Raw genomic sequence first — 24,454 nt, forward strand, 5'->3', positions numbered from 1 at the left:
CAAAACAAAACAAAACAAAACAAAACAAAACAAAACAAAACAAAACACCCAGGCAAGCAGAAAGAGGAGCTGTATTTGTGAAGAAGACAACCATGGGGAGAAGAAAAGGGGGCCACAGGAAGGGTAGCGAGGGAAGATAAACTAGATCAAAGCACATTTGTCATGTGTGTAAATGAAAAGGTTACAGTAAGAGGGCTGGAGAGACGTCTCAGCAGTCAAGAATGCTTTGTGTCCTTTCAGAAGACCTGGGTTTGGTTCCACAAGACCCCATCTTGGCCTTAACAACATTCTTTCGGTGTAGTACATATGCTCTTTCTGCTATTTCATTCGACTCTGCTCATGTTACTAGATGGAGAGATCTTTTTTGAGTACTCCATTCCAATTAATAATTTCCATCTGTAGTGTTCCTCATTTCCTATGTCCTGTTGTTTGTTCTCCATGGTAGTTACAGCCATCCACTATACAATATTGCTCAAAGACTAACCAAGTATGCATGAGTGCCCATGTGTTTCTGCAAGTGAATGTATCTCATGGTTTTTACATGCTTCTTTAACAGTTCACTGCTAGTTGGTGGCTGGTGTTCCTTTGCTTGGGATTCGGGCACCCATATGGAAGCCATTTTGAGGCTCAGTCCTCATGAATTCAGAATCCTCTGTATGGAGGAGGAACCAGGGGAAGAATAACAAGAGAGCATACAGGGTTCTTAAAATGCTTGTCGGAAGTTGCACATGCCACGTAGGTTCACAGTATGTTGCTAAGGGTTACTCAGATAACCCAGGACAAGGGAGGCAGCTAGCTAGCAGTGACAATTCCACACTAGAACCGTGATGTACAGAAGATCACCCCTGCCAAACACACACCATACACTTACTGGTGATGATACCTCTCACCAGGAGGAAAACACTGTGGAGACATGGTCACAGTGGCCCCTTTTATCTTTTAGAAGCCAGAACAGTTCCTGGCTCCTGGTGGCTCTGCAGGAATTATTTGTGTATACTTTTCTTTTAAAATAGTGCTTAGTTTAGAGAAGGAGGGTTTTGCTGTGGGGGATGAGGCTGAAAAGAAGGAATCAAAGCATAAAGACCATGCTGTAGATACTTTTAACCATCTTGAACCAACCCAGATCACAAACTGGACTGGAACCAAAGAATATGGCTTCATATTTCTCCATAAAACCATTTGGGTAACGTTACATAACAGGATTTCTCAATGGCTATCCTGTGGCTTTGTAGATAAGCAATGATGAATCAGTCAGGGTGAAGAAAAAAGTGTAATTATGTTTGATTCAACTGCCCTCATATACAAACAGCCTGCGTTCCTCCACGGGAGGTTTGCTTTGTTCGGCGGATGGCATGTTACATCTATGGCATAATTTCAAATTGCTTCTATGAATTTTTTTTCTTCTACCTGTTCTGTTATTGACTGTTCTGTTGAGTTGTTCTAACACAAGGAAGCAAATGTGTGTAATTGCAGCATTCTAGATTGAAGGCTTGTTATGGATATGATGTCAGACTTGAAGCCAAGTTCCAAGGTTTATACAACCTCCACTCCATACCTCCATTTGAGACCAAATAGTCAATTGTGTGGGTTTTATGGTAGAGAGTTCATGTTGACTGCCTTTAAAACATACATGGCATGATACAAGATGAGAGAAAATACATATATGGGTCTTTTGTGGATTAAGTTACCAAATATTCCAAAACATTCAGAAAGTTTACAAAATTGGTTCAGCATTAGTCATATTGACAAACTCTGTTTACACTTTTAGATGTTTTTAATGGTCACATATCTGATCCTTCATAAAAGTCAAGGATGTAACTCAAAAACAGATTGTATAATGTGAACAATTAAAATATGCACAAATGGTGGTTTTATAAAATCTTTTTATTAAAATTCGGAAAGTAAGAATATTATTTGAGGGTAAATAAGCCCAAAGTGCTTGCCAGCCAGACCTGTGGACATGGGGCTAAGGCTGTGGCCTAGATGTGTCTCATGGAGAACATGACACATGTCTCAGGAACCCTTCATGCTCTAAGTCTGAAATATTTTTAATTCAACAACCATGATGTTCATCAAACAGTTTGTATCTTGAAGTGAAGTTCTTTTGGGAACGTCTTCATCATCTGATGTCAGGTATATAACCAAGATATGGCTGCCTCTGGATGTTAGAGTAAATAGAAGGAGGAAAGGGGAAAGCCCACAATCCCAGAAGCCCAAGGATACCAGGGTATCACATTGGGAGTATGCAGAAAGATATTTTGGTTGTTGCTTATCTGTTTTAGACAACTTTGTTAAACATACATTTTTAGTATATAAGGAGCAAATATTAGGAAGAAAAAGATTAATGGTAATATATGTCATTTCCTGTTAGATTTCTATCTTCCCTTTCTCCTCCCTCCTCGCCCCCCTTCTTCCTTTTTGCCGGTACTTTTCCTCAGAGGTTAAAACACAAGCCTGAACTGAGCGATAGCTGTCTGAGTCAACTGACTGTAAAGATGCTTGTTAAGTGCTCAGAGCATGACCCCAGTTTGGTAGTGAGGAAATTTCTTATGTTTTGTCCTCTGCTCCAAATGGTAACTAGAAATCTGACCAGCCAAGTACTTCCTATCTGTGTTAGCTTCTAAGCATGTTGTGATAAACCACACATTGCATAGCTTAAACAACAGAAATGTATTTAATATCTCATTGTTCTGAGAGAGCAGTGGGAAAGATCTATATCACAGCTGCTGCTTAGTTCCTGGTAGTTTGTGGTTGTCCTTGTGATTCCTGACTTAGAGGATTGCCTTCCACTCTGGACTCATTTTCACGTGGAGTTCTTGTTGTGTGTCTATGTCAAAATTTCCTTCTCCTTTAAATACATCCACCATACTTGGTTATGGAAACATTCTACTTCCACAGGAGCTCACCTTTCAATCTGCAAGTGCTGATTTCCATGGCCACATTCAGAGATTTATGGAGGATATGGATCAGTATATTGATTCTCTCTTTTTAAAAAAGTTATTTAATAGTCGTATGTGCATACAATATGTTTGGACCATATCTGTCCTCCTTTTTCTCTCCCCCAGTTCCTCCCATTACCCCTGCAACATTTTATTCATGAGTTCGTTCTGCCCTCCTCACCCCAGAGTCTATTTAGTACTCTCCCTCCCTCAGCCATTGATGGCTTATAATTTCTAATAAAATGGCAGGACTTCACGAGCCTTCCTGTCATCCATGCTGGAATGTTCTTGTTCAAGTCTTGTGCCTGTAGCTACTGTGAGTTTGCATACAATACATGGATTTTCAAGAATACAACTCAGCCAATAATGTTATCCAACTAGCATTTTCTAAGTAAGGTGAGGAGAGAAGGTTCAGCAGGGGATGTTTATATTCTCCTGTTTTTATTAGTTCTCTGAGAATGGAGAGTTGGTTCAACGTGAATTTTGATTTTACTTATCACCCAGCTCTTCTTAGATCTACCCCAAAGGTCTCTTCCCATCTAACTTCATATCCTTTTTAAAAACCCTTCAAGACCAGTTTGAGCTACCCAAATATTCCTGGATATCTGGCCTTCCACACGGACACTTTCAATCACCAGGGTGATACACTCTCAGAGAAAACTGTCTCTTCCTCTCCCAGCTGCTAACTGTTGCCATTTGCTCCACAGCTAGGGGTGGGGTTGTGTGCTCGGCTTCCCTCTCCATGCTGAAACTTGGTCTGGCTTGAGCTAGCACAGGTCTTGTGTATGCGGTCACAATTTCTATGACTTCATATGTGCAGCTACCTGCTGTATATTTTCTTGTAGCCATCCTCCATTTTGTTTATTACACTCTTCACCTCCTGTTCTTCATGGCACAAGAGCCTGGGGAGGATACAGTATGTACCCCCATTATGCTGTGTGTACAAACCTGTTCTATTTTGCCTTCAGCAATATGTGGTTTTTTTCCCCTAAGATGATGTCTTAAATTGGATTTTATTGCTGTGAACAGACACCATGACCAAGGGTACTCTTATAAAGAGCAATATTTAATTGGAGCTGGCTCACAGGTTCAGAGGTTCAGTCCGTTACCATCATGGTGGAAAGCATGGCAGAGTCCAGGAAGGCATCATCCTGGAGGAGCTGAGAGTTCAACATCTTGATCTGAAGGCAGCCAGGAGAAGGGTCTCTTTCATATTAGGCACAGCCTGAGCATAAGACCTCAAAGCCTGCCTACACAGAGACACTCTTCCTTTAGCAAGGCCACATTCTAATAGTGTCACTTCCATGGGCCAAGCATATTCAAACCATCACAGAGGATGACTGAGGATACTCTGAATTTCCTTCCCCCTTTAAAATGATTTGTGCCTATATCCAAGGAAGATAAAATGTCTATCCTACATTCTACCCAGCAGGTATATATTAGGATGAAATGAAGCAAAGCATGATGCTTAATTTGGAAAACCTATAATTCATGGTATTTCAAAGTGGTCACCTTGCTTTTTTGTTCTGTAATTGGATGAGATTTGAAACAGCCTTGAGAAGTTATATCTACAGAGATCTATGACCAGACTCAGAGTTCTTGGAATGAGGCCTAGGGAATATTTTTTAAGTGCTCTCCAGAAAGTTTTGATGATATGCCAAGCTTAGAATTACTGATCTTAGACAATTTCTCCTTTTTGAGTAAGCATAGTCAATAATGTATATTTAACTACATTACTCTGTTAAGGAGAAAATATTGATCATTGGTTCCAATAATGACACTCTTCAGCTGTTTTTAGGACAAATATTTCATGATTATTTTAAGGGTTCCAGAATGAGGTTGAAGAGACGCTCCTGGATTTGAGACTTGTTTTATATATAAAGTATAATGTTTAGATAGGCAGCTAGTAAACACTAGTTGGAGGAACTAACTTCTCATTTTCATTACAAGCCAAATTAGGAAAATAATGCTTACTTTGCAGAATTATTGGAAGACTAAGTTGAATAGCTTAGGCAAAGCCACTGGGGGGGAAACTTTCATTAAAGATAATTTCTATTTTTTCCCTCAAGGTGCCAAGAATAAGTGACTGTTGAATACTCAGTCCTAAATAAGACATTTAGCCTCAGTGAACACGTTAGAAGACGAGGTAGAGGGAATGTAGATGCTGTGATGTCGGGAGGGCCATGAGTTGTCAGCTGCTTGGAAGGACACAACCATTGAAACCATGAACTCACAATAGCTGCTTTTACATACAATGGCCCTGTACAAGTCTGATCCAGTCAACTGTCAGTCATGGATAGGGAGGGGCTCACGGGGCCCTATCTCTACTGAAATACTGGTTACTGATAGGCCCTAGGACACAGGGAATCATTGTTTTTAGTTGTATATGTTCTAGTGAACTGACCATGTTCCAGTGGAAGATTCTGAATCCATGGTGACACAGACAGTTGTGGTTAAACTAAGTGGGTCGTAAGACAAAACTAAACAAAAGGTACGAATGTAAGAAAGGAGTTTGTAGAAGGAGGGAGGGTTAACAGGGAAATGAGAAGGAAAAAGCACAAGAGTAATTGGAATGCAAGATATACGTATATGGGATTGTCCAAGAATAACTTTAATTAATAAAAAATCATTTATTTTTATTCGCATACTTTAATATATCTGAGTCATAATCTTTTAATTTTCAGAAACGGAGAGCAGTTAAAATTCATTAATTATGACTGTACATTTTTGCTTTTTCTTTTATCTTTTTTCATTCATATCGCCTGTGTTCAGAGTTTTAAGTGTGTAATTATAATTACTGAACATTTGCAAAGTACAACAGGTCCCCATACTGCTAGGTTAATCTTGTGGAAAGTGAGAATGTTGGCAATAAGTCTCAAATTCTGAAGAAGTGGTAAGCTAAGAAAAATCCAGTGTGACAAATGACCTGTTAAGGCTGTGGGCTTGAGTACATGCTGTAGGGCAGGACAGACCCGAAGGCACTGAACCAAAGAGAGTTAAGAATTAAGCCTTGAGTATGCAGCAGCAGAGATCTCTCCAACATTCCTTCAAAATGTTTTAAGTAAGCATCTAGCTTTCAACAAGTCACCATTATTAATGAATGCTGGTCTTCTGTCTTTAAGAGTCTTGATGTTACTGGTCTTTCAGCCATGCCATTTCTACATTAAGAGTTTTCAAATTTAGAAAGACATTAGAAAGAAAACAGTGTAGAATAAGGGAAGCACAAAGTTCATTTCTGCCTAGTTGGCTCCTAGAGGCCAAGTTATTAAGCTTTTAATTGCAAAATCCATTTTCTTTCCAAATCAATTCAGGTGTACTTTGAGATACCAAGTCTAAGAATATTTTTTGATTTCAGCTTCTTTATATGCAAGTTGGTGGCAGATGTTAGCACCTGCTTTTGGTTCCAAATCACTGCAGATTTTCTTGCCTCTTGTGGGATTCTACCTTCACGCCCACACTAAAACTATTTGACCAAGGATCACAATAACTTGGGTAGAAAAACTCAAATACTATAAACCTTTCAAAATATATATATTTGTTATGTATATCTCTGGAATTAGCACTCCATAGCTGCTCAGCTCTAAACAGAGGAGGACATTTCTGTACTGCTCCAAGGCTCAAGGAACATCATGGAAGTGAAAACAGAAAGAGTGTAGGAGATGAAAAATGGGGAGGTGTGTTATGAAATATGTTGTCTGCATATGATATAGCTGTTGCACCAATGAATACATAGCACCCGTGGCTACCTACTCAAGACCTGCACAAAGTTAGGCCTATTCACACACTATCAAAGATATATGAGGTCTTACCCCTCCCTATAGAGCTTAGAAAATTAATGGTTGCTAAGTAAGGAGAAATCATTTTTCTTCATGGTGCAGCCACTAGTAAATAAACACCATGCAGGCATTAAATGTAGTGGGGCACAGGCACACTCATGCACATAGGCACATGAGCACACATACATCATACACACATGCACATAGGCATACACACACATGAGCACACACATGCACACACGTACTTGTGCTCACACACATGCACACACAAACACATACACATATGCACACATGCGTACATGCACAATGCATACATGCACACAGAGTAGGCTGTAGATGGGAAGAAGAAATGGGAGGGTAAGAAGGATAATGGGGGATATGATTAGAGCACATTTGTGTGTGTATGTGAAAAAGAATGAACAAGTTTAAAAAGATACTCCGTTCTTATGTGTAATTGGTCACAATAAATATGGGAGTTCTGTATTAATGCATATTAAATGTGCAGTCAACTTTTTTTTCAACACACACAGTCCATGGTGGCTTTTCCCTTTCTGTTCCAAGATAATTACAAAGAGACAACATTTACTTAACAAAATATAAGATGAAGGAAGAAAGGAGAAACAATGAGAAAGGAAGAAAATGATTTTAAAATTCTGAGAGATTTCCTAAACAATACAGGCTATTGCTATTTTTCCTGATTGTTAATAGATATTGAAGGTAAGACACTATTGCTGAAGACACCACATATATCTGGGAAAGGACTTGGAAGAATTGAGCTGGAATTGACCCAGAAACCTGCCACCCAAGGACTAGCTAGAAGAAAGCAATCAGCAGTCCTACCCAGCTGTAAAACTGCAAACCACAGGGGTGGACATATATCCCTGATAGAGTAATAGTGGCATTTGTATCTTGGTAACACCCTATAACTTCTACTTCCCTGGATCATTATAGTCTCAAACTGTATACAAAATACTTAGCCTTATACCAACGGGTAAGTATAGCTCTCATTCCCCATCATAGGGGCTTATTTTTTTTATTTTGTTTGTTTGTTGTTGTTTTGTTTTATAGATGAAGGTGATTACAAAGATCTATAGCTCTCTACTACAAGAGGTCAAAATATAGAGAAAGCAACTCTAGACACAGTAGTTTGTATGCATGTACATATGTGTGTACATGTAACAATAATTAGAGATGAGGTAATACTTTGAGTGGGAGTAGGAAGGCAGACATGGGAGGAGTCGGAGGGTTGGAAGCAATATAAATGCAGTACTTGTGTACAAAATTCTCAAAAAAGTGAACTATTTTAAAGATAAATTCAAACTAAAGAGAAATGGTCCTGATGTTTCTAGGCAGGTAGCTTTTATAAGATGATGGTGATTTCCCCTCTGGAAGTGCACAGGGAGCACGGGGAGCATGGGGAGCACAGGGAGCATGGGGAGCACGGAGAGCAGCCTCCCTAGACATGCTGAGAAAAGTGGAGCCTGCTTGAGAGAGAATCTGGAGAAGGCTCGCACTAGCTGATGGCTGTGTTGGACACTGTGACCGTCAGACCTGAAGGTAACAATGGATGGGAGAGTGACTGGGAGATGAAATGACCCATGGATGTACTCACACTTCCTTAGCCACGGCATTCACCAGCCTCCCTCAAAAAGTTGACCGTTAGAGTTTTGATAAAACATGAGGGCTCCTAGGTCAACCAAGTGGCCTGGTATTTGTATTTAGACAGGAAGGATTCAGAGCCAAAACTTCTCAGGGAGAGAGAAAAAACCCTCACCCATTTGCAAAATGATGTTGGCATAGAGGAGCCTGAATCCATCATGAAATACAGTAAGTGACTATTGAGCTGGTGAAATGAACAGTAGGGACAGAGAGCTTTCTGAGAGCAGACTCAGGACCTTGAAAATGGGGAAGCTGAGACCCTTGCATGTATACGATTTCTTCTGCAACATCTCATTAGTTCATTATTGTCCTGTGTCTTTGATCATTTTAGCCAGTAAGTAGGCACTGGCTGTATAATAGACGTGATGTTTTGTGGAACACCCTCAGACTGATCTTACCCACATTCCAAAGACTGATAGTTTAGGCTGAAAAGAGAAGAAGTCTTACCCAGAAACAGTCCTAAAATTTGACATTTATATGTTTACAACTAATAAAATCCAGGGCTTCATCGTCTTGGTTGCAGTGAAATGGAAAGACTGATTAAGCAAGACTGTGATTATCCCACTGCCCAGTATGAGCAAATGCCAGGCATGCTGCAAATGTAGCTCCTTTTCAGGGCTTACTGCCTCCCTGTGTGCCTTTTGCTCAACTGTTCTCAGTAGAATGTCTAACTGTAAACAGCCATGGCAGCGGTAGGACACTGTTCTCTGTAACTTCTTGGCTTTATGTAGAGAAATAATTGTGGAACTAAGATCTCTGGTAAGATTTTCTCCTGCTATTCCTAAGCAAAATACAACTTTTCCTGCCATAGCTCATTGCTTCAACATTGGCCTAGTTCTTTGACCCATTTAGCCAGTGTATAGGTACTCACCGTGTAGCAGGCAAAATGCTTTGCTGATGCCCCAGACTGATCTTGAGCTGATTGTTGCCCTTTGACTAAACACTTAATGCCATTTAGACAAGGGAAGAACGTAATTTTGGCAGCAAGTGATAGAGGAGGCCATTTCCTTTTAGGACTAAGGATTCTGGAGCTATAATGACATCAATTATTTCTATAAAAAACTGCTGCATAAAAGGCTGTATTCCAACAACATGATTTGAAGAAAGAGATTTATTTATAGGTTAGTAGGGCTCTTTCCCTGTCTGGACTATTCATCTTTCCACAAAGAAATCCCAGGAGAACTCACCTGACTCCTAGTCTTTTCACATTTGTGATGAAAAGAGGCCCCAGCTTTATAGTTAGTTATAAATGTCTCTCATCTGGGTGTAGTTTCTCTAGAGTATAACCCTCAAGATTTCTCAAACCCCCAAACATTAAACCAAACGGCAACAATGATCACCTTGAAAGCTAAATCAAGGTGAAACTAAGAATTATTTAAATTCTAAATTAATTTTTTTTTAGCATAGCAACCTGTAAAGTCTGAGATGAGGTATATCTCTCTTGGTGTTTGAACGGCCAGTGTTTATCATGTTTGCTATGTGCTGGGTGTCTTAAACACATCCAGTTCCTCATGACAACCTTAAAAGAGTATCGCTATTTCTTTCCTTATTTCATATGAGGAGATCCAGGTACAGATGCCAGGCAATGTGCCTAAGGGATAAACGGTGGGAATTTGTGGTATGAACTCAGGCTAAACCCGGGCTATGTCTAGTAGTTCCATAGTAGATCTCTTAACTACCGCCCTGAGCTGGGAGAGGCACTTAGGGAGAAATAGGTATCGATTGTCTTCTTGCTGGTTTTGACTTATATACATCTGCTATCTCTGCTCTATTTAGGGTGGGAAGAAATTGAAATATGAAGACTAGAATGACACATCATTCCTCTCACTCACTGAAGAGTTGTGATGAGTGAACCTGTCAAGGGCTGGAGTCGAGGGAAGGTAGACAAGAGTAGCCATTCAGACCACAGGCAGCCAGATCGATGAGAACACTGAAGATTCAGCACGCAGTTGGAGTTAGCCTGGTTCTTAGCTCATTAGCTCGTCTCTGACTTGAACTTTCCCTGGTAGCAGCAGTGGTACCACAGGGTGGGCGAGGCAAGCGGTAAGGGAGTGAATTTAGAACAGGTTCCGGTGAAAGAAGGGATTGGTGGAAACAAAGCGTGCCTTTCTGTCCTTTCCAGCTTAAGGGAGTTGGAACTGGTTGGGCCATTTGCAGTCCTTGATAGGTTTCTCCATTGAGGAAATGAACCAACTGGAGCCGAATCAGAAGCATAAAGGCAGGTTTACTGAGAGGCAGCTGTGTGCGAATCCACTGATCTCACAGGCGGAGGTCAGGGCTAAACGAAGGGGCTTTTATAGGTTTGGGGCATGGGGTGATGACGTATGAGCTAGGGATTGTGCCCATATAAGGTAAAGAAGCTGAGCCTCTAGGAGGGCACTAATAGGTTGAGTAGCTGGAAACGTGGAGATGGGGAGAGATAATGTCTTAGCCTGGAGTTTTCTCTTTCCGGGCAGGGTTGCGGGAAGAAGGACAAAAGAGGTTTCTTAGCTTGTGCAGGGGATGAGCAAGGGTTCCAACCAAGCAGTCTGCAATCCCCCCGTAATAGAAACGTGTGGGATACTTAGGTCAGGGTGAAACGTCTGTGGGGTTATGAAGGGAAGTGGTAAGGGTTTGTTTGGAGCCAGTGCATATCAAGTTAGCTTTGCTAAGGGATGAAAAGGACCATGTCAGAAATAACTCCCGCTAATGGTGGCCCCGGTGAGCATTGCCGTGTGGGGAAGAAAGCAGAGAAGTGAAGCACGTGGGTACATAGAGACTCTGTCTGTGTCTCATGCGGTATTCATGCTAGTCAACCAGGTATGTGAGCATTCTATCTTTGCATATAACATACTACTACATGCAACAGCCTTCTGATGGCTTCCTTGCCTGGTAAGCATGCATATGTGTAAGCTTACATTCCAGGCTTGACTGAAAAGGAAAGTTGAAACAGTGACTCATTTTGCCACCTGGTAAATTAACAGCCTCTAGTAGATGGATGTCTATATATCTGCATTTCACTTTTCTCCCCATAAAAAAGGCTTCACATTGCCTGAGAAGTCCTAACTGTGACCAGGTAGGTGTGGCCTCAAGTCGGGAAAGAAGGCTCCCAAACCCGCTGAATAAAGAAAAAGAGTCAAGTGTTTGCTTTGTAATTTTATTAATACCCACAATGTTTGCCTTTTGCCATTTGGGACTTAAATAGATACACTTAGTGATGGACATTTATGTCAGTCACTTAACTTTATCCTGGCGTGCTTTGAGCCTATGTATGGGGCTGGAAGGAAAGCAGATGTTTACCAAGGTCTTTCTTCTCTGATGTTCTCTGCCTGTCTCTGATCTAAGATTTACTTGGCCATGTAAAGCCAGTGGCTGGTTTTGCAAGTGAAGGTATTCATGACAGGTCTTCTCTAAATACAGCTTCTAAACACACCGAGCTTTTCAGAAAAAAAGTGCATTCAGAAACAACTATACTTCCTGTATGCCATTCTGGATACTAGTACTTGTCCTAAAAAGAAAAACAATGTACAAGAATTCTCCTGTGACTTTAAAGGACACCCTGGTTGGGGACCTTTGGGGTCCATGATGAAATCCTCATGGATGATTGGCTTGTGGCATTGTTTGGCCCTCCTTCCTCATCTGCTCCCCTCCATCCTAACAGAGGTCCTGGAATAGCTAAAGACAGCAGGTGCAGGGAGAGGCTCGGGCTAGTCAGTAGGACAAGTCATCTGTCTGTCTAGCTGTGAGTTTCTGCTGTTCTAGCACTAAGCCCATGAGTCCTGTTACCAGGGTGAATTTTAACCCCATGGGCCTGTGTCAGCACTGAGCTTAGGATCCAACTGCCCCACAGTGCCTGCTCAGTGTTTTCTCCCCAGGTGAGACATCATTTCTTCCAGAAGCTCTTCCTGGCTGCTGGACAATAATTCTGCCTATGGGTACTACCCTCACTATTCGTCTGACAAAGTCCTTTTCAGACTGTCTCACATTGTATCTCTTGCCTATTAAACTATAAACACTGAGAAGCTAGGAGAACATTATAGCTTGTCAATTACACCTACCACGGTGTCCAATACCATCTCTGTCTTTGTGGACAGAAATTGAACTAATTCATGTCAAGTACATAGTGCAAGTGTGGTCCAGAATATTGTTCTTTGTATAGCAAACTTAACAAGTCTAGGTAAATGCTTGATGCCCACTGAGCAGTTCACTCACCCAGCGGGCTGATTTGCAGATGAGTCATCATGTGAAGCTGGAACACCTTGATTTTTCTTATCTTCATCAGCACAGTTTTGTACAAAATGACTTCCAGTTCACATCAAACAGTTCTGTTTTTGGATATTTCATGAAAACTTAGTTTAGAATCTATTTTGCCAGGTATGGTGGTAAACATACACTCTTAATAACAGCATTGGAAAAGTGCAGATAGGAAGACCATGGGTTTGAGATCTGTCTGGGTTACAGCAAGACATGCTTTAAAAAATAAACTAATAAATAAATATTCAGAAACCTCTTACTATTTGAGGTTGTCATCTGAGAGTGATAGACTTAGGAGCTGTAGAGAAGCTGCTGTTTAGGTGATAGACACAGGATAATAACAGTGACTGAGAGGGGAAGACAGGAAGGGAGAGAGACCTGGCTGGATTAGGTAGGTGGGTACCAAACAGGAGGGAAGGGAAAAGATTTGGCATGGAGTATCCTGACCAGGTACTCACAGGATATAGCTAAGCTCTTGGTGGAAAATAAACAAAGTGTGTATTTGGTGGTATACCTTCCACTTCCTCATGCAAAGTGGAGGCAAGCATCAACCCAAACAGCCCTCAGATCTCCTTAGCTTTGCTCACATCCTGTATTCTCCTTTCTTTTACTTAATAATCAGATTTTTCTATATGAGTAACTATCCTTCCTATGAGAATTTTTAATATCGTGTCTCCTAGTTCCAGTATTCCCCCATATGAGCCCCCAGAGCTGTCACCCTCACTGGCTCAGTGCACAGTACTAACCTACGCTCTTTTTAATGCCACCAGAAAGGATTTTCTTCTCCATGTCTAGGTTATCATATCTAGTTTCCAAAACAAATAGTCCTAGTGACCAGTGACCAGTTCCCTCAGCCTTATCAGTTAACACTACTGTAAATGAGTCGGCTGCATAATCCTGAGCTGGCTACATGCCAGATGGGCGGGGACCGATGGGAAGGGTCAGGTCATTTAGGGACCTAGAGTTCTTCCCACGAAAGGGGCAGGGCGAAGTATAAGGAATGTGCTGTGACTGGTGTAAAGACTGGGAGCTTGGTCAAAGAGCACAGTGGGAAGAAATGTGGGTCAACCAGCGACCTTCTCTGAAACTCCGCTGTGGATGACAAAGGGCAAGAGGAGCAAGGCTTCCCTGACCAGTTATCGGGGCTTTTCGATCTTGCTGCAAGAAATGTGGTCTAATGGCTTTGACCACTGAGGTGGCTTTGAGAACCTAGCCTTTGGTATGTGCTACTAGTTAGTACATATATAACTTAAGATGTTGAAGAACTGTCTCCCACTGAGGGAATTTATCTATGCATAAAAAGGAACGTAAAGGGGGGTGGTGGTGGGAGTGGATATCAAAATACTCTGCCAGGAGATGAGGGCAAGGAACAGGAATGAATGCCCTTCTCCTAAAGGATAATATTTCTTAGCTCTCAGGATTCTACCCCTTTAAGTACAACCAGGTAGATACTAGAGACAGGGAGAGGGCAATATAAGGAGACAGGAACCAAATGCCAGGTCTGCGGGATATGCCAGGTGTTTCCAGGTTAGAACACTATCAGAGTGCAAACGCGGTTCTCACAGGATTTGGTTGGGGAAGGGGTGAGGAACTTTTGTCCTTCCAAGTCCCTCAGCTCCTAGGTCAGGCCTTTGCTTCCTTTGTTGTTGAAGTCGTTATGTATTCCTGCAATGTCCTGTCCATAGTCACTGGTACCAATTAACACGTAATACATTTAAAGCACACTTCCCTAGCTGAACTACTGTAGAAAGCATAACCAAAGGCTGAAAGAGAAAGAACTGGGACCATGAGTCTCTGGCATCCTGCGTTTAGATTGGGAGTGTAGTAGACGTGATGAGGCTTGCTTTTCTTTCCTTTCAGCTTTAACTTCATTTGAAACGGGGTCTCATGTATCCAAGGCTGGCCCAGAACTTATTATGTAGCCATGGATGCCCTTAAACTTCTGGATTATTTGCTTTTGCCTGTTAAGTGTTGGGATCATGGGCATGTGGCACCATGTCTGGTTGATCTAGTTCTGGGGACTGAACCCAGGGCTTCCTGCATGCTAGAGGAGCACTCTACCAGCTGAGAAGTAAGTGCCAGGCATGCTGCAGAGCCTGCTGCTATGCCAAAAAGTCACTGTGCTAGCCTTTGTGCATCTTTGTCTGTTGGAAGAGACAGGTATAACTGAAATAATCATCCACACTTGTAACCACCAACTGTGATGCCACGGAGAGCAGGTGCTGTCTGCTCACAGACTTGCCTGCAGAGTATGCAACCCGGAGCTCTGGTGTCCTAGCATTGCCAGGCTCTACACTGGGCTCCATGGAGACCTGAATCTAAAGGTTATTCTCTCTTTTATGAAGTTGGAAAGAGGAAAATGAAGATTAACTCAATTTCTCAACACTTGATTGTACAGTAAAAATTTTATTAGGTTCATGACAGTATATTTTTTTTTTCTCTCAGAGAAGCTGTGGGTGAGTCCTTTCTCGGGTCACTGAGCATTCTCATTAAACTGACATGACTTTGGCTCCAATTCTTTGAGGTGGAGACATTTTCCAACCTTGGAAAAAAATTAACTTTATAAAGGCCCCATAGAACTTTGAATGGTATTAAATTGTTTCACTTTAGTTAGGGATATCATTTAGTGTATTGAAATAAGAACTAGCAATAAAAACAACATAATTAAAAATAATCAGTATAACAGTCTGTTATTTAACAATGAGTTAATTAAAACAGGCATGGATATAAGACATATTTTTCTCTCTAGTTACTTTTGTTAAACATCTTTAGTAAATTCTCAGGAAATTAGCTCCCTAATTTTATGGCCAAAAAAATGATAAATTCCAGATAATAGAAATAATGAGACATTTTGATTAAATTCTACTATAAACTGACCATCCAGAATTTTTCATATTTAAAACAGGCATTGCTAAACTTGTGACTTGCTTTATGATCATGTTCTCTTGTAATTTTAGAACTCAAATTTTGATATTATATTGTTAAACTTTATTTTTAAAAGGCGGGACCTTCACTTTCTGTTTTTCATGGTTGGTGTGGTGATGGGTGATCTTCATTTCCAACTTGACTGGGTTTAGAATCAGCCAGGGGCACAGCTCTCGATGCGTCCTGAGAGGATATTTCCAGAGGCGTTTAAGGGAGGAAGGGAGCTAACCCTGAGTGGCAGCACTGTCCTGTGGGCTGGCAGCCCAGGATGAATAAAAAGGAGAAAAGATCAAAGTGTGCTGAACATAAGGATTCAGCTCACAGCTGCCCAGCTGTGGATGAAACATAACAAGACTGTCTCTCTGCCTCACTCTCCAGCTCTGATGATGATGTCCATACCATCAGCCAAAACAAACTTCTTTTCTTTCCTGAAGAGATTTTGTCTTACTGATGAGGAAAGCCATAAAAGCCACCTGTGCCCACTGTCCCCACTGTCCCCACTTGTTACCTGTCCTTTCGCTACACTGCATATTGACCTACATAAAGTTGGCAATGAATTTGTCATTCATTTGGGTAATAGATACCAACTGACATTTCCGTCTATAAAAGGCATTATTTTAGTGCTAAATGAAGGCCTAAGTTGTAATTTCACATCACCAGAGTGGGCTCATTAGTAATGAATGGCTCAGGTACTGGTTTGATTCTCTTAGCATCAGAACACTGGCTAGCCAGGCCAGCAACTATTTATAGCCTGATCACACTTTTCCAGAAAGTCTGAACATTCTCCAGAGGGCACTGGTCACTAGGACAAGTCTGTCAGCGCCGCCATCTTGTCCCATCTGATTTCTAACTGTTGTGTAAAGATGAGCATGCTTGCTTTCTGACAGGGAAGAAGAGGGCATTTTCAAAGCAGATGATCAGGCTATGAGGATTCACTCTTAATATGGGATCCACTTCCTTCAACTCTTGACTATCAACTTCCTTTCTCTTACTGTTTCGTAGTTAACTTATGACAGTAGATCTATCCCGAAAGAGTGTGTCTGTGCCCACCAGCAAGTCCTATGTCAAGACTTGTATCCAGTCATGTCTCCACATTACAGTGCCCAGTGGTAGGAATGTGCATACCATGCTGACCACAATTATAAAATGGAATCCCAGGGATGGATGGCCGAAAATAGATTCATTGTTTCTGTTTTACACTTGATACTTTCTACTTAAAGACGCCTACATTACCAGAGAGGTCCTTTTCACCATCATCTTCGGCACCAGGTTAGTAATTCCTTCAAGTCTTAAGTATTGAAGATGCTTTTCTCTTTCAAGCTATTCTCTTCTGATAGATGGTGTTGGAAATGATGGAACTGGCAGTGTTTCCATTTTTACTTTGCTTTACAAGCAACTTGAAGAACAATTTGTGAGCTAGCAGTGTCACTGTTGGGTATTCTAGCCTTTACATTGACATTCTCTTTTTTCCTTCCCTCTTATGCCAATGTCTCTTTTATGTCACCTCAGGATTGTTGAGACTTAAGAAAGGTTAGCAATCAATCACACCAAATCCAGTGTGGGCACCATTTTCTGACAAATGGTCAGGCCCTAGCAGTTTTAGAATCAGCATTCCAAGAAAAGAGGCTGGGAGGTAAACACCAGGTTTCTTTGAAGCTGCCTTTATGTCTCCGAACCAAATGCCAGGCTTGGTGCCATGCCATTGACTTGAAAATGAAGGGGCCCAGATTCAAAGAGGAGAATTTACTCCTTGTAGGGAAGCAAAAACACTTTTACAGAATCCAATCTTGTGAATTTTTAGGGAGATTTTGTTTTCCTACCTCAGTAAACAACCTCATTCAGAAATTCCATTTTGTTTAGAGATGATCACTTTCATTTTCGTAACTTCCTGTCTTAGGATCCAAGCTTTACAAACTAACAGTATATAAGGTAAAGTGACACGTTTATGTTTATTCATGTTACATTCCAGGATGGCACCCTATGGCTTGTAGAAGTCTCTATTAAACCTCGGAGAATTCTCCTGAGGTCCTTATTCCAAGCCTATCCCCAAGAATATGAGATCAAACAGCAAAAACCATCATTGCAGGTTGAAAGAGAATACAGAAAGGATACAAATTTATGTTGACTACCAAACGAAATCTGTAAAGAATACAGAAAACTCATCTTAACTCCTTCCCTCTTATGATTGTTTCACAAAATTAAATAGAAACCGTGGAAGATTACTTTGAATTTTATCCTTCTCTACTCTAAACTTACATAAATTGATTGGTAAAAATGTTTCAAAGGATTCTAGTAGTTACCCAAAGTAACTAAATGTGTTTTTTTCAAATTAACAGTTTTGATTTTTATCTGAAAGGGTTAAGTGTGAAAGTCTTAGCAGAAGCCATCAACCACCTCAATATATATATTGGTGAATTAAACAGTTAAGACTGATGACATTTTCTAGAAAATATTTAAAATCTAAAACCTGCAGATCTGCAAATGTAGGCAGATATTGCTAAATTTTCTCAATCTTTTTCTGATATATTTATGTTTCGATTTGTCATAGAAAGGAACTCTTAGCGGCAAATAATAGAAACTATTACAAACTCTTTAGAACAGAGTAAGAAATGTTTTGAATACAAGGACCTGAGGGGTATTTCAGAGTCTGTCTTTCTTCATCTTGAGTCTGCACGCTCCAGTTTACAGAATGGCCTCATCTGAGTTGTGTGTTATATGGTTATTTATTGTGGCTAAGCACAGTGGCTGGCAACAAGCAACTTCAGAATCACTTGTCTTACCATCTACTGCATTGAGAGAAGGAGGGAGAAAGGGAGGGAGGGATGGACAGACAAATAGACAGATGGATGGAGGGTGGGCCTTCCACAGAGGGGCACTCAGCAAACACTCAGACCAGTCCTGATATGCTTTGGCCTCTCTCACAGGTTGCAGAGATTTTGGTCAGCCTCATTTAAACAACACAACCTGCGTTCTTTGTAAGGAAGAAGTGCACTTGTCACCTGAAGAAGAGATGTTGGGGGTGGGGAGGATGCAGCACTAGACACAAAAAAGACAACAAATGATCAGCAGTTGGCCATTTTACAGATGGAGCAGGAATTTGGTGGCAAATTTATCTTGCTTTTTTTAGTGTCTTTCACATATGATTTTGGGCATATATTTATGTACATTTTATTTTGTTTTGACATATATTACACACACACACACACACACACACACGGTATATGATGATTGTATTCGTTACAGGAAAGTTCAGTTTTTACTGGGAAATATATTCACTCAGTTCTTGAGCTTTGCATAGCTCCTGGCTTTGTCCTTGTGTTTTGGAAGCTCTAAACTATAAATAAATTGTTTAGTGTCAACGTAGGCTAGAAAAGAAAGAAATATAGAATATCAAAAAGAGAGAGTAATTCTTCGCTGATTTTATGATATGACCTTAAAAAAGCCCAAAGGTATGCAAATTGTTCTCTACTGCTACAAATCATCGAGAGATGAAGCATTTTAACTAAAAGTATGCAAGCATTTTTAATGAACAGCATACAGTTCCCACATGAAAGTAACGCTGACCTCTGAGCTCCACGTACAGGCCATGACATATGAGCCCAGGAGCATACACATCATGCACACATGTAATAATACATTTAAAAAATATACAAGAAGATCTACTTCTCAGAAATACTTGGATTTAAGAAGGAAAGAGTAAGCCCATTGAACTATATTTGATGTATAAGTTCTTAAATAAAACATCTAGTGAAGCATAGTATATATATAGAAAAGGGCACAAATAAATTATAGAAAAAATATAAATAATGCCACAATGCAAACATATTCATATTTCAATTCCTAGATCAGGAAGGCAATAGCTATAACTAGCAACCAAGAAGTCCACCTTTCCTCACCTAAGAGCCCTGCCCTGGCTCCTCACACTGTGGGTTGACTTTTCCACCTTCTCCAGTTACATAACTGGGAGCATTTAGCATGCACTCATTCACATCCAGCATGTTTCATACAGTATTATGTCTGTGCAATTGACCCATGTTGTTGAGTACAGTTGGTTCATTTGTATTATTTGTTGGTATTCTTCTATTGTATGGTTAATAAAACATTTTCTTAACTATTCCCAGTCTGTTGTTGAGAGATATTTGGGTTGTTTCTGATTTTGAACCTTTGTAAAACATATACTGTGTACATTTTCCTGTATTCTTTGATAGAGCATCTAGATATATTTCTTTTGTTTATATACCTAGGGAAGAAATGACAGATTTCAGTGTATGTAAACAGTCAGGTTTGGTAGATGGTTCAAATTGCTTACCAGGGTGGGTGTGCTGGTTCACACCTCCACCAGCAATTAAGAAGAATTCTAATTCTCTCTTGCATGTTTGCTAACACTCTGTTGCAATGCCAGTTGTAAAGTCTAGTTATATTAGAAGGTACGTGTGTGCATATAAAGAAGGCAGCTAGTCTTCATTCCCTGGCTAGTGTGGGGGAGCATTATTTCTTGGGTTAATAATCTGTTTTACTCTGTGGAGTACTTATTCAAATATTTTGTTCATTTTTCTACTATCTTCTCATGAGGAGTAGGATTCCTTATAGACTCTTGTGATAGTTTGCATATGCTTGGCCCAGGGAATGGCACTATTAGAAGATGTGTCCTCGATGGAGTAGGTGTGTCACTGTGGGTGTGGCCTATAAGACCCTCATCCTAGCTGCCTAGAAGCCAGTATTCTGCTAGCTGCCTCCAGATGAAGATGTAGAACTCTCAACTCCTCCTACACCATGCCTGCCTGGACTGTGCCATGCTCCTGCCTTGATAATAATGGACTGAACCTCTGAACCTGTAAGCCAGCTCCAATTAAATGTTGTCCTTTATAAGACTTGCCTTGGTCATGGTGTCTGTTCACAGCAGTAAAACCCTAAGACAATTCTAGACCCCCAAAAGATACTCTTGCACACAAGCTCATATACATGCTTGAGGCTGGCTTTATCATGATGTAATGAGCTTATTAAACACAGACACATCCTTGTTTTACTGTAATTCTGTGTCTTTTCCTTCCCAGTTGATGCATCTTTATTATGAGTCTCTGGGGGTGTGCCTGGCCTTTCACATCTCCATGTGAGTTTTACAAACAGCTGATGATTTCTGTTGAAGAACTCATGCTAGTGCTGGAATTGCCTTGAGTCTGAATTTTAGGAAGCTCTGCTCTAGCCCCTGAAGCTACTTAAGGCCTAGACCTAAAGTAGTAAGAGGCACACGAGATCTGCAGGGATAGGGAATTTTCTGGGACAGAGAGAACCATGTGCAAAGAGCCTGTGTATAAAAAGGCTTAGCAACAAAGCAGAAGAAAAAAACCTGAGGCAAGGCAGGGGAGACAGAGTCAGTGGAGAAGGCCACAGTAGGCAGCTTGTGTGAACAGAACCCAGGAAGCAACCATTATTGCTTTACTATTGAAACATTCTCTGGAAACACAATTTTACTTTACCATTTATTCAACTTAAAAGGTGATTTAACTTTTTAAAAAGCCTCAGAAACCCACACAGCTATAATTTTATTCTCTTTGACTCAACCCAAAAAAGTGTAATATGAGTGTTGTTGGATTCTTAGATTCAAACTTGAACTGAATACATCTGCAAGTACTTTCTGAACCTGTGCAACTCCCACAATTCCCTGTAAAGAACTCAGTACACTGAAACTTTTCTCTGGAACTTGCAAAATGCCCCTCGATCTGACTCAGTGTATGTTCTCTTCACGGCACCTTCATTCTTTGCTCACAGCAAATCCACAAAAGAGATGAGTCAACTATTCGTGCAGGGGTGCAATTCTGGGGCCATTGTCCTCCAGCATCCTCAGGAAACACTTGCTTTGGAGAGCTCTTTATCAAAAGGTCTTTTGTTTCTTTAAGGGCAAGCTCTAACCTACATAATGACTATATGATTTTGAATGCTTCAAAGCATCCTTCTGTTTTCAAAAATATAAAGTGCTGCCGCCTTAACAATTGCAACCCTGCTCCATGTATGAGCCTGTTCAAGCAGGCTCACACTGTTACATTCGCTTCAAACTGGGACCCTTTACAATGAACTTCATATCAGAGTCACTGTGAGTAAATCCCCAGCGTGGTGTCTTCATGCTCTGTGAGAATATGGTTCAGTGGTTGAATACCATAGTTACATTGTTGGAGCCTTCCAAGGACTCAGATGATAACCAAAGCTGAAAAGCAAATATTGAAGGCCTTACTTATTCCAGAATTTAGGGGAGTCAGGTTCTTACAGAAATAGGAGAAGTGCAAAGAGAAAAAGTAGAATTGCATACAACAATGGGGAATTTCCTATGCAGGAGTGACTTATGCACCAAGCAGTGGTTTCAGCCATCAATTCACCCAGCTTTGTAAGGCCCTAGTAGACTTAGCCTCAACCACAGGTATGGTCTGGAAAACTTATGTCAAAGGCTTAGTAGAACAATATCAGTTTCTTTGGAGAACATATTTATTCTTGCATCTGAGCTTTGCTCTGAACTCCTGAAACCTTATTAGGATCTATTTCTCCCTGTCCCTGTCTCTGTCCCTGTCCCTGTCCCTGTCCCGCTCCCTCCCCCTTTCCTTCTCTCTCCCCTCCCTCTTCTCGTTCCTCTCTCTCCTTATCCCCTCCTCTTCTCTCTCCCCTTTCCTCTCCCTCTTTGTCTCCTGCCTATAAGACCATATACTCCAAACACTGAGTTACTGTTTGGGCTCTGTAAAAATAGGACATGTCCCTGGAACTTTCATATTTTTTTCACATAATTTTCAAATGTCTTTAGAAGACTTTTTATTTGTCTACTAGGCTTGGATGGTGGTGGCCCCTTGTGTGGTGGTGCTTTGTCAACCTCTGTTAAATAGTGGTATAGGTAGCAGGCTTTTAAATAAATAAATAAATAAATAAATAAATAAATAAATAAATAAATAAATAAATAAAATCAGTGGGAGCAGTATGACATTCCACTTGTCTCTTAGTTCTAATTCTCTTCCCTAATGTTTTTCCTTGTTCTAAAAACATTTTAATTAAAGTACAATCACATCGCTTCCACCTTCCCATTCCTCCCTCCACCTTTTCCACTTCCTCTCCCTCCAGTTCCTCTCATTTCTCCTCCTTACTGCCCCTCAAGTTCATGGTCTATTTTGTATGACCGAAACTATTCTGTGGATATTTCTACCTGAACCAATGTATAAATCAGGAGCAATTGTAGAGATGCCAAACAAATACAAAACACTGGGGTGGTATTGATTGCTTGTTGGTCCCCAAATCCCTGTTAAGACTTAATAGATGATAGGTCATGAGGATCAATGGAATTATTAAGCACTACTTCTAAGTACTGCTGACACAGCAATGTTACTACACCCAAAATATAATAATTCTAAAGCACATCTGCAAGTGTGTGTGCAGCACACTTTCCTATAATCCTAAAACTTGGGAGGGGGAGGCAGGAGGGACAGGAGCTCAGGGTCATTCTAAGCTATACAGTGAGCTTGGGGTCAGCCTGGGCTATATGGGAGCTTATTTCAAAAGACCCAACCAACCAACCACAATAATAAAGTCCCCATATACATCTTCTATTAAAAGAAGAAAATATACACACACATACACACTAACTTCAGCAAATAGAGTATAATAGAGATCCTTTTCTTTCACCTTCTCTGGTGAGAAATGACCCCTTTACCTAATCAGCCCTGGGTAGCCTCACTTTGCAATTTCTGCTCACTTTGCAATTTTTGGTTTTAGGAGATATTGCTTGTTTCCTTATCCCATGGGACACCATCTCGTTTAGTATTTTGCTACCTTCTTATCTATAGGATTAAAAAGCAGAACACACGTGTATTCTACCTATCTTTGTAAAGGAGCCATATGACAGGGAAGACAGTATACTTAGAAAACATCACTGAATCCTGACCTTGACAACCTGTGACACACTTTGGTGTCCCCTTCTAAATGCACAAAACAGGGTCTTGTGGAGATGGTAGCTTCACATAAGAATTCACAGCAATTACGAAAATAGGCACAAGCTCAAGCCAGACCAAATCCCTGTAAGGGAAGGTGGGCATGAAGTCCCTCCCCTAGTAAGGAGCTTTGATGATTGACAGCTCCTGGAAGATCGAGAGTCAATTTTCTCTGAGAGTACAGGCCCCAGTAGATTTGGGAGGAGTTGGGGGAGGGGAGTTATATAATCAGCATATATTGTATGGAATTACCAAATCATAGTACAAATTTAAATGATGAAAACAATACAAATTATCACCTGTCAGTTCTCTGTTGGTGCAAGTGGGGAAGATGCTTAGTGGTGTGTATTCCTTGCATACAGCTTTGGTGGTGATAGCTGCTGAAGTGGATGCAGCAGATGCAGTGGTGGGGACAGTTGCAGCAATGGCAGCAGCAGCGGTGGTGGCAGAAGCCAGTGCTCAAATGGCTGTTTTGTTCCTTTGTGATTGATATCATACTTTTGAAAAGGGTCAGACTAATGTTTCTTCATGGAGAATTCATCAATTTATTTTATTATAATAATAATTATTCTGTATTTCATTCTGTCTCTGGCTTCTGCAATCTATTGACAAGATGCTTCCCACATATTTTTGGTGTCTGGCACAACATAGCTTTTGGACCAGAAGCTGACTTTATGGGAAACATGCAAGGCTAATGTCCATAAAACCAAGTATTCTTCTATGTTCCATTCTTCCTATCAACTGGGTTTACAGAGCAATGGAAAAGCCTGCTCACATTTTTGTGAAAACATTAGCTGGATGATATTTTCTTTCAGAGTTAAGTGTTTGTCCAGTTGGATGCAACATATCTTAATACCTTCCAGATTGGAGGTGGTAGTGTTCTAGAACCAGAAAAATTCACACGTCTTGGGCTATAGACTGAACGTGGTTCCACACAGCAGGTTCTTATTGTGATACTTCT

The sequence above is a fragment of the Grammomys surdaster genome, unplaced genomic scaffold (genome assembly GCF_004785775.1).
Source record: "Grammomys surdaster isolate TR1022 unplaced genomic scaffold, NIH_TR_1.0 280, whole genome shotgun sequence".
Classification (NCBI taxonomy): Eukaryota; Metazoa; Chordata; class Mammalia; order Rodentia; family Muridae; genus Grammomys; species Grammomys surdaster.